Genomic DNA, 11947 nt, shown 5'->3' with positions numbered 1-11947 from the left:
TGAGCTTAGCCCTTTCAACTGTCAGAGCAAGTCGGTCTGAACTAGCCAGTTGTTCTGACCTGTTGCCATTCATGTGATGTTGCTTCCAAGCAAAGACTTCCTGGGTTTACATCTTCTCATAAATGTGCCCTGTGAATGCAGTATACTGATGTTCTGCAATATGAAATCCATCTTATAAGATCTTGTCCCTACATAAAAATTGTATTACACCAATACTTTTATAGCTCTCCACAGTTCTCTAACCTGGGTGCATTAATATCAGGGTAAATTTTTACTATCTAGACAACGATAACTCATGGGAATAGTGTATAAATTTATGTACTCTGGAGTTTTTAGCATTGTTATTATGTTAGTAAAAGCTTACACAGAGTATTACAGGATTTCAAATTTCCATTAACTTGGAAGCAACTTATGGTCATTACCAAACAGTTTGAGTGGTTTAACTAACTGAACCTCTGGCTTTATCTAATTTGCAGTTATTGCCATTCACCATCTTTACTTATGTAATGAAATATCTAGACAACAGAAAGGGTTACTTTGCAGGCATAGCCTTTATCATACAAGTAAACAGTTGTGGGCAGGCAGAAGCAAGTTTGCTCCTCCCATGCTTCTAGTCTGAAGAATATGATTAATCTCAAAGTTAGGAGTCCTTTAGAAGTGTTGTCATGGGACACTGCTCAATCTGGTAAGTCTTAGCACTAATTTATGCTGCTAAGCAGAAGCTGGGCTGATACCACCCACCAGTTCACAACTAGCTATAGTTAACTGCAAGGACGTCTCCAAAGAATAGCTGTATGCTTACAGAACCAGGTCAGTGCGTAGAACAGTTCTACTGTTTTAAGCTATTTTCTCCACAGTCCAGCAGTAAAAGAAATTCCCAGTTAATTTTAACTGTGGGTGGTGTCAGGGATCGTGCAGACACAACCTGTCATGGTTTCACAACCGGCTTTCCATCAGACAGGAAATTACTGTCAGTGAAGCTGGAGTGCAGTATCGCTTATTTCATTCTTTGTTCTGCTTCATGTCTGGATTATAAGAAAATATTTGTTGAGCTAAAGCTCTGTTATACACGGAAGGAATACTTCAAAGTTATTCTGTATTGACATTGGGTACTCTGCTATATTGCAGGGTCTTAGTTATGTTTTGTTTAGAGTTACTAAACCCACTTTGATCTTCACCCACCTCTTTTTCTCACAATTCTTTATTCAATTCTTCCACTTAAATTTTTTTATTCTTCTCTTCTCATGCTCTCAGGTAGTCCCTAATTCTTTCAAGGACCTCCCCCCTCATGTGACAAAGCCTGTTTTCAGTTCCTCAGCTCCTGTTTCTGCCACATTTGATACAAACCCTTTCTTTGAATCTTTAAAAAGTTTCTAGGCTAGAGCTTTAAACGCTCGCTGACTAGGTCTGAGTTTTGTAGCGAGAGTACAGCAGAGAACTACTACCAAGTTGTGTTTGGTTTTTGTTTTTTCTTGCTATTTTCTTTTATGGTGCAGTTTAATTGCAGCTTGATTATATTGTTTCCACCTCAAAGGAAACAATATAGACAGTCAAGCCAAGAACAAGGTTTATTAGAATAAGCCCCTTCTTTTATCTTAGAGCTGCTTGTAGCGAAGTATTTTTCCAACTAGAAGCTATAGAAATTCAAGTGTACTATTTATAATGTATTGATTGCACCTCCTGTAGTTGCTGTTAAGCAATTTGCTATACATACCTCCTCTCCCTCCAGCAGCACTCTATATTTAACCCACATGCCTAGGTCTTGTTTCTATGACTTTTGCACTGGCTGCGGCATGCCACGTCTGAGCTGAAAAAAGAACTAAATCCCTTGGGCCAAATTCATTCCTGGAGTTGCTTGATTGAACACAGTGCATTTACACTGAGCACAGATTTGGCTCATACCTGACTTTGTCAGCATTCACTGTGCTGTAACTAAGTAACAAGAACACTGTCATTAGGGGACAGATGAATAGCTTTCTCTGAGGTTATTACAGCACTGAGCACCTTTAAGGAGTGCAGAAATCTGTGAAAGGAGGAGTTGGGGAAAAGGACACTGCTCCTTTTAGAGTCTGTGTAACAGAACTGATAAGCTATTCCTGTGATGTGATCGAATGTGACTGAATACTGCAGGCTCTTGGACTCTTATTCTATAAAATCCACAGCAGAGCAGCACAGGAAAAGATCGGAGGGAACAGCTTCTGCTGTACTGAGAAAGGTACATATTTATATTTTCTTATTTCTCAGACTTAACACGATTTGTTATCTTAGATAATGTCACTATTTTAAACAGTGGTGAATAAGAAAGAAGCAGTGTTTTCCACATTCTGACTGGTACTCATCGTCAGAAAGCCAGTCTGTGGGCAGCAACAGCTTTCACAGAGAAAGAGTAGGACATATTTGTGTGTAATGTATTTGTACTGTATTGTAAACCTTGACAGTTGAAAGAAGTGAGATGAGATAACCCCGACTAAATTGAAAATGTAATTTATGGCTATAAGTATGCTGGAATTTTGTACTCATTTGTATTCAAGAAAAAGCTGAATGCAAATCAAGCTTCAGTTCAGTCATATTTGACTGAATAGCTGCTTTTATAAATGTGTTGCTGCAGCTGTATTTTATGGGGGCTTTCATTCTCAAGAGGGAGTTCTGCTACAGCAAAATGTCTGTGAAGAACTGACAAAAAGCTAGTACTTTTTCTTGCTAGCCCTGTTGCTGCTTATAGAGTATCTTTCTGATGCCCTTTATGGACATTCTTTACTTTCCGTCTGTTAAAAACAAACTCATATTTACCAATACTGTCAACCATGTCATACCGATAATCTCCATAAACAACCTTTACTTTATCTCTGCAGTTAAGCTTACTTTTTTTCTGCTTACTCAGATAAGGACTCCTCTAACAAAGCCCTCAGGTTCAGAATCTCATGCATTTGCACAGTATTGCAGTATTTAAATGCAAAAGAAAAAATTCCTGATTTACAGCTTTAGTTTGCATCAGTGGAAAAAGAGTGTAACCACATTAACACTGCAAACAATTTACTCATCAGTCAAGTTTAGCAATATTTCTTAGCAGCCTGCAGCTGGTTTCAGGTTTATCTCTGCCAGTCACACACTGTTGTCTTTCAGCATTCCTTCAGGATCACTGGAATTAGAACTGACTGGGAATTTTCTGAAAAAACATAATTTTGGCAGCAGGCATTGAAACCAGATCTTAATGTGTGAGGCCATCCGTACCAGTTTTGCTAAAACTCTCTCAGGAGAGATTTCTCAGAAAGCAATTTCTAGCTAAAGTAAGAGACACTCTGCCCACCCACACCAGCTACTTTTCTGGGGAGGGCATTCACTCAGGATTTGAGACCAAGGTCTCGTGCCCTGCTCTGTCTCAGTTAGGCTGCCCCTTCCCACGAAGTGCTTTGGTTACCTGCTGTGCTGTGGTGGATCGCACCTTGCCTGGCCTGTTAGAGCTGTTCATTTCCAGAGAAATAAGCCATCATTTCAGCAGCGATTTCCTTCCTGCTCTTTCACATCCCTCAGCGGGTGTCCTCACTACCAAGTTTCAGTTGTGCACTCCCCCTGGCCTGAAGAGCAGCTTGTGTAGAGCAGAAAGCTGCGCTGGGAGAGAGTCAGATTTACACTAGATTAGCTGGTAGCCCTGGAAGCAGGGCTGGAGCACGCAGTGGGGATTTGGGACACTGAGGATTCAGCCCTTGATCTTTGTGATATAAAGAGAGAATGTGAAATAGGTCTGTCACAGGTGATTATGCTGAGGACAACTAGCCATTTTGGTCTTTCTTCTTCCGGCCCTTTCTCCCTGCCTCCAGTTGGGGAAAATTATTCAATAAGGAGCTTGTTTTACCCCCTGGGGAACATGAAAATCTCAGCTGAGAGAAGTTTTTACAGACCAGCTCCTAGTGTGCTGACAGGGCAGAGCACTTTCTGCTTTTAGCAGTCCGCTACCTCCCAGGTGGGATTTGCACAATTCAGCTGAGCTATACCAACCACTGCCTTCGAACACCAGTACAAATAGTGCAAATGCATCTAGAGTTCTGGAGTACGCATAAGGACTATCAGAAACAAATGCTTCCCAGGGGTAGCTGAAAGGATCTTATTCCTGAAAAATTGTCTTTGCTCAAGGCCTGGTAAAGTGCATTTCTGATCCTTGAAGAATTATCTTACCCCAAACTCTGGCTTTAATCATGCAGTGTGTTCAGTAGGTCAATCTGGATCAGAATGCTACAGATCCATGTGGACCTGCTTGTTGCATGGAGAAGAGGCCCCTCTGTGTGGCCAGTTTGTTCTAAACCCCCGCTCTTCTTTATGGGGCACATAACCATCATATAAACCTTTTCCTTTGGGTGATAGCACTAAGTACCTCTTAGACAATGGCTACTGTGAAGCGAATTTTAAGTGGGTAGCAATTACCCTGATTGAAATCTATGTGGGGAGAATGGATTTAAACACCCTTATGAAGCCCAGTTGGTGGGGCTCTCCAGTAGTCAATAGGCACTTTTCTGGTCTTTCCTTTCAGTCAGTAAGAAGAAACCTGTATTTGTTTCCTTTCAACCTGAGAAGAGGGGAGAAAGAAAGGACAAAAGGCCTTTGCATTTATAGAAGTCTGAATTTTTGTAGTCATGGTAGTGAAGCTAAATTGTAGTAATTTGAAAAAAGATTTCATGCAAGAAATACTTAGTGAAAAATTATATAAAGTCTGTTCAGCTTGTTGTCATGATGTCAGTGGAAAATCTGAATGTCAAACTCCCAGACTAAGTTTCCATTGAAATACAAGCTATTCACATCTGGCAATATGCTGATTATTCTTCACAGTGTTGCACTCATTTGAAAATACATAAACAAGAACGAAAGAATAGGAGGTAAAAAGATATTTTTTTGACCTTTAAAAGTAGTAAAATATGAAGCTGTTGAATTGTGTTGCCTACAACAACAGGATACAGTATGTTTGGCAGAAGTTAGTTTAGACTTTCTCACCAAAGTGCTCTGCCTTTCTTGTGCTTAGGAGAAGATCAAGAAAAGCAAAATGCCACAAAACAGAGATTACCTCATTTAAGACAGGCGAGGACAAAGAGTCAGGAACTCCAGTCCCAGCCATGGCATAGCACACATCTCCTCTGGCCTAGTGTGGAGCAATAGGCATTGTTAAAATATGTGTAGAAATGTGCTGACTCTTTTGCATTGTTTTTGCAATGCTTCTTAAACAGCTGATATATCCTTACTAATACACAAATCCTCTGTATAGTGTAATGCATGAGATACTTAAAGGCGTACTTTCAGCAGAGGCTTTTAAAAAGTTTGAAATTAAACCTTTTTAACCCTTTTCTAAAATTAGGGTTATACATATGTCCCTCACACAGGTGTGTGCAGGGGAGGGTATAATCTGTTAGTTTGTATGGCCTTTGTAAAAAAACTCTAAAAAATTGTTTGAATTATAATGTTCCTCTCTCTGCAGACCTAGCACCAGTGTCTCTGCGATGAGTCAGGCCCCGTTGTCTGCAGGCACTCTACTATTGTAGACCATTTCTGTTATCCTCAGTACCATCAGACCTATGGAGAGATTCTTTTGTGAAGAAAGGTTGGATGGTATAAATTTACCAAGCACTCCCCATTCACCAGATTATGTGAGCTAATAAAGTTTAAATTAGATTCTAAACCCTTTAGCATCAGAATGTTTAAGTACTGTCTGGATGCTTGGAGACTTGTAATAAACTCTTAAACAACCAACCAGTACTTGGCAGTTAGATTAAATGCATGAAAAATTATAGCGAGTTTGGATGTAACATCATCTTTCCTCAAAGGCCTGATTTGTCAGCAGGCTGAAATCACTTAAGGAAAGTGTTTGAAGCAGTGTTTGTCTCCGCATTTTCCTTGTTCTTCATAAACTCAAGAATAATAAAGTCACATAGGCATTTGCTGTCTTGGTATCCAAAATAGATCTCTTTAGTTAGTGCAGCTAAAATCACGTTGCCTTTCCTTGGGTGTTATCCATATATCCATAGCAGGGACTTTTCTGACAAAGATTAATTCAGCTTTACAACACCTTGAAAGTTACAGAAGTAGCAGTAACTTTAACTTACTCTTGTGGCAACAATGATGTAGGTAAGACAGCTCACCCAAGATCAGCTCAGAAAAATACTGGCAAAAGAGACGCAAACCTAGGTTTCCTGACTCAGAATCACAAAGTTTACTCTCATTTCAGTCCTGGAGAATAGCAGTCTGATGTACGTGCTGTCTTTGTAGAAGACGTTTTTTTGTGATTATGCTTAGGATTTCATTTTCAGCACAAAGCAAAGCAATATCAATTTATCCAAGCTAAAATTGTAATGAGAGGTTCTGTAATTAGGCTTATAAGGATTTGCCTTGATTAGAAAAATGTTCTATCCTGCAGTTTTCAACCTCCCAAGTATTTTAATGCCTGTCATCTCTTATTTTTGCATCTGTAGGCAATGAGGTCTTATTAATTACTCGTAATGAACTAAGCTTCAGAATAGTTAAATAATCAGATTTGATACTTTTTTAATCCAATAAGTGTGAAACTCATGAAGACATATGTCCTTATTAGAACTCAGAGCATTTAAATGTGCTTACTTTCAATATGTTTATTTTTCTTCTCAGTAAATATCAGGTTTTAGCAGAGGGAGGTTGTTTTGGAATCTGAGAAACAAACAGTAGCAATCAGTAGTTAAGATCAAATCTCCATACACCTTCCTCTGACAGAGTTATGAAAGCTTCATAAAGTTTTTATGAAACACTGAGAAAATCTCAATTTGAATTCATCTGGTTACTTGGAGTTACGTTAAAAATTTATATTACCAATTGTTCTAATCCTTAGTTTTTCATTTCAGGGAATGCTAAGACCAATCATTTTTTAACAGTACTTAGAAAAATTTACCAGAAGGACTGATAAATAGCATTACTGAAAGATCCTTATTGTAACCTTTGGTGAAATGGCTGCAGTCACCTGTACAAGAATAAAGAACGGGATGTATTATTTTGTCCTCCATCGCATGGGCATTTTTATGTTTTCAGAAAAATCAGAGATCATATAATAGTAAGGGGGTAGTGAATCCCCTAATTTAACAACTATTGCCATAATAATAGATCCCTAAGTGTGAGCCAGTCTCTTGAGGCTTCTTTTATAGCCATTGGAATGACTTAGATATTTTATCTTCAAGGGCATAAGTAAGTTGGGGCAGCAGATTCCCACAACTTGTGTTTGCTTCTGTCTTTGAAAGTATCTTTTTAAAGCTCTGTAAGCTGAAACAGAGGTACTCCCATTTAAATGCTGATTGTTTGATTATGGTTTGCATCAGGGGAAAACTGCTGAACTGCATTATCAAGTTATGATTTGGTCTTATGAAACCTGCCAAAATGAGTAAGATTAGATGCATAAGAAAATAACCCAGTTCTTTAGAAAGACTCGTCAGTAGTTTGACAGGTTTGGGCATGAAATTTTAATATGTTTTCTTTTAAACTCTGTCTTCTCAAAAACACATTTAGTGATACGTGTTATTCATTCCTTTCCATAATGTTGTCCCTCTAGTTTTCTGTTTATTCCCTTACTCGATTTTTCATTTTGCCTACTATTTTCCACTTCAAATTTTAGCTTTCAAAGAGAAGGCTCACTTTATCATGGTGTTTCTAATGCACAGAACAGGTTGCAGTGCTAACCTGTGTATTTGGAACCTCAGTACAAGCATTAAAAACAACTGCCTTGTAATAAGTGGTTATGGGAAACCTGACTATGTGCAAGTTTAGTTTTATTGCATACTTAATGAACCTCATGAATCCACATTAAAGATAAAATTACAGTTGCATTTTCTAAAGCTGTCATAACATGACTGTCTCTTAGGTAGTGGTAGTTTTAAATTGGTTGAATTACGCACTTGATTTTCATATCAAATATTTTCCAGCTAGGAATATGAAAGCAATTACCTATTTTGGTACAGATTTTTTTTCCCCCTTTGGTTGTATGACCATCACCAATGCATCTTGCTCTTGGCAGGCTGCTTTTACAGTCTACTGCTGTCACTAAATTTATTTTCATGTCTAAGACAGAAATTAAGAGAGGGACAAACTTTGAAAATGAAACCGTGTTAAAAAAAAAAAGGAAGAGAAAATGAAAGAAAGAAGATATGTCTGTTTTACTCCTTTTAAAAGTCACCTTCTCTAGAAAGTGTTTTTTTCAGGATATTTACCTCCTAAAGGAGCTCTGCTAAGAACAACCCATACTGCCAGTTTATGAAGGCGCTGGGGTGTTATACAGCAATAATAATAAAAAACCCCAATAACTGAAAAACATTCCGTGACACAGGAAAAACAAGTGAACTTCTCTAGGAATGGAAAAAAGCTGCATGTACTATATGCAGTTGCTACCTGTGAGCAGTCTCTAAGGATCTTGGAGGCAGATGAGCTCTGCTGTTGCATATGTGGTAAATTCATGTGGGACTCAAAATGCAAAGACCTAACTGAGGCACTGTAAGAAATGGATCCCTCTGAGCACTTGATCATAGGAATGGCCAAGCTGAATTACTTCCTCGCTTAACTTTTAGGATCTAAGACCATCCCCAAATCACACACATTTGAGTTTAAATTTATAGCATTTTTGTCTTCTTGAAAAATATGTTATACAAAATGTGTAAACAAAACAGTGCCAACTGCCACTCACCAGTCTAGATCTGAAGACACACAAAGAGAAATGCAGGTCAGTATTTTGCCTTCAGAGGGGACTCTCGGGTGAACTTGAAGTGGTAAGATTTCATAGCTGAAGATCCAAAATTTGTTTCCCACATGGCCCATCAGAACTATCAGTTATTGCCCTTCAAGGCAAGCTAAAGGGCTGTCAGCCTGCTCATGCTTTTGCATAAGGAATGGCTAGAAAAGAAAGAAGGCTATAGCTATCCGCGTGGCTTAGAAGCATATCCCACTTGACACCTTTTTGTCAAGCTAATTGCATCTTGGTATCAGGATGTCACACTGCAGTACCTGCCGTGGGTGGCAGTGGCCTACATACAATCTATGCCTTTGGAAAGATAGGGCATGTACATCTCAAGGCGTCTTTCTCTGCACAAAGTGCATTCTTTAAAAACAAAAAAATCTTTACAAGGATACTGCTGGCCAAGTAAGGATGAGGGTGAATTATTTGCTTGTTTGACATCAGCTGAAGTTACTAAAAATCAGCAGGTCTAATCTGAGTGCTTTCCTCTGCTCTAGCTAACAGAGACACATTAAGAAATAGCATTTAACATGCTGCAGACAATGAAGAGGCTGTCCTTCCTTAATATATGGGCTTTTGAGCATGTGATGTCTTGTAATTTTGGTGTATAAAGCCTGTAGCAGCGTTGGAAAATAGGACAATAGAAATCCGGTTTGCTGACATACCCTTCCAAGCCTGGGAAGCAACATGAAAATGGAGGGGCAGGATTTTACCATCAAGCAGGTCCTTTTTGTTGAGGTATAAAAAGAAGTCTTCACAGTCTGTTTCCTGTCCGAAAAAGAAGTCTTGTCATTCCTGCAGGACAGGGAGTGGGGCTGAGTTAGCCTAGAGATATTATCTTGTTTTGAGAAATCTCACCAAATGGTCTCTTATCTATACTAAGCTTTATTGCTCAGGAGGAAAGCTGTTCCTCTAAAAATACAAAATAGTTCATCCTGCAGCTATTAATCATCCATTCTTGCTGTCCAACAGATCTTTGAAGGGCAGACCCAAACACACTGGCAGAATCTTGTAGTGCCAAAGCAACAGCCTATGGCAAGTTGTACTCAGAGGATGCCAAAGTATCCATTGTAACCAGAGGATTATGTCTGGCAGTAGTCTGAAATAATTCTGAATGCCAACAGTCTTCAGTTCTAGAGGGACCTGAGCATGGTTGGACTGCCACCAGTAAGTTACTGGTATGCAGGGCTCACATGGTTTCCCTTGTCTGGAGGCAGGAAGGTTAGATACCTGCTGGCATCAGTAAATGGTTTCTGGGCTCCATCCATTCATTGCCGTTCAGAATAATTATCTCTCAGCTATGACAGTAATCCAAATCCATCAACAATGACCATACAATCAACTAAGCCATGCAAGCCAAGTGAAGACAAGCCAAGTAAATCCAGAGAGATATTTTTCTGTTAAACTAATGATACTTTTGTAGCCCAATCCAAGTTCTCAGTGGACAGATAATGTGGAACATCTTCATGTAGAAGTACTGGAAAGAACAGAATTCCCATCTGGAAGGTACAGGACAATTGGGCCTGATCAATAGAACTATTAGTGCATAGAACTGAAGAAGAAAAATTGACATCCAGGCCTTTATGATCCCGTTGAGGTAAAGAAGCAGGTTTTTAGTAGCTAGGAAACAAAATTCAGAAAGTCCAAGAAGCAAGGTTTTCATGTACTAATGATGCTGGCAAGCTCTGAAAGGAAATATCTCAGGTCAGGCTTTGCAAGGAAAGCATTAAAGGTAAGTATTAACATTGGTGACTACTTAAAAGCAAAAGAAATAGACTTTTAACTGCTCCAAACAAATCATACTTGCTGTGCAACTAAGAAAAGTGGATGGGTGAACAAACCAGCTGTACTGTAGGTTGAGCATATCTCCATGGAAACTCAGTCATCTTCTGAACTCAAAGTATGTTCTGCATGATGATTCAAAATTTAAAGCAGTGGATAGATTTTTCACATTTGTAATGTGTATGTGCCAAGTCCCACTACAGAATGGAGGTCTGACCACCCATAAAATCTAGGATTTTCCTGGGACAATTTCAGGGGAAACAAACAAAAAAAGGAAGCAAGAACAGGTAGGAAGAAATCTGGGGAATATTTGGCTAATCATATAGCCCCTTTACCTCTGGACTTGGGCAACTTAGGCAAAATTTTTGAGGAGGATGTAGCTTCTGTTGGAGCAGTGATTTTGCTGGACTCTAAGTAGGTGGAACATTAATACAAGTGCAAGTGGAAGCTGTTCACCATTTTTAGCAAGCTGGAAGAAAGAGTCTTGATAGAAAGAATCAGAGACTAGAAAGGATGTCATGTTCTTTAATATAACAGTTTAAAAAAACAGTGCAGCCCAAGCCAGCCTGCTGAGGTTAAGAAATTGTTTCTGAATCCTTTAAACCTGTGTTCAAATGCCTAATTAGACTTAAAGAACAAATGAACTTAGCATTCATTCATCCGAATACTAACTGGAGTACATTCTAGCCTGTGCTCTCCTCCTGGTGTGCAACTGTCCCGTCCCTGCTTGTAGGAAGCAGAGTTGGAAAAGTAGAGGTGTTATAAGCTACATTATTAGAAATAAGGTGTGGCTTGGGTTGTGCGAGAGGAGCTTTGCATGCAGAGAATCCTCAGGCAAATCACAGCCCTGAGTTTGGCACCTTCTCAAAGGCTAAATCAAGTCTTTAATTTTAAGAAACCATTCTTTATTGGATCTTTTGTGCTGTGAGTCCTGCATGGAAGTAAATGCACCTTCCTGTATACTGGCTTGTCTGAAATCCATCTGAGTAAATGGCTTTGATAGGATTTATTGCTTGAGCTGTACAGGGAGACATGCATCCCATCTGCTGAGCTTTACGTTCAGATGCCCTGAAGTCAGAGACAAACAGAAACACACACTACCCATGCTGCACACACATAGGCACCTGCAGCTATGACACTGAATTTCAGGGGGACAACAGGGCAATCCTATCGGGTAATTTGAGCTGGCCCATCAGAGAAGTACAATGTACCTTTTGTTACATCTCTTCAGTTTCATGAGCCTGAGCTCTTCTCTGATTTAGGGATTCAGCTTTATGTTTTTAGAACCAGTGAGAAAACATTCCTACTTTATAAAAGGAAATGTATCTTTTGTTCAAAAGTATCGGATTGATGGCTTGTGTCATAGGTTTTATAAGCAGGAAAAAGGCTACTATACCACCTGGGTACCTCAGATGCAGGCTCTGAAAGGAAGGAGGCAGG

At 39.3% G+C, this 11947-nt stretch overlaps 1 protein-coding gene across 1 annotated transcript in view; it reads left to right on the top strand.

Moving 5' to 3' along the window:
• Positions 1-1969: 1969 nt before the first annotated feature.
• The window catches only part of COMT (catechol-O-methyltransferase), a 17862-nt gene continuing 7884 nt past the window's right edge, over positions 1970-11947 (top strand). The window contains exon 1 of the mRNA XM_009888119.1: positions 1970-2215. The gene's annotated coding sequence lies outside the window, so the exon portion shown is untranslated. The remainder of the gene's footprint in view (positions 2216-11947) is intronic.

This window comes from Charadrius vociferus, unplaced genomic scaffold, assembly GCF_000708025.1.
Source record: "Charadrius vociferus isolate BGI_N301 unplaced genomic scaffold, ASM70802v2 scaffold326, whole genome shotgun sequence".
In the NCBI taxonomy this organism is placed as follows: domain Eukaryota; kingdom Metazoa; phylum Chordata; class Aves; order Charadriiformes; family Charadriidae; genus Charadrius; species Charadrius vociferus.
The sequence above is the reverse complement of the archived record's forward strand: the minus strand, read 5'-3'. Positions and strand labels throughout refer to the sequence as shown.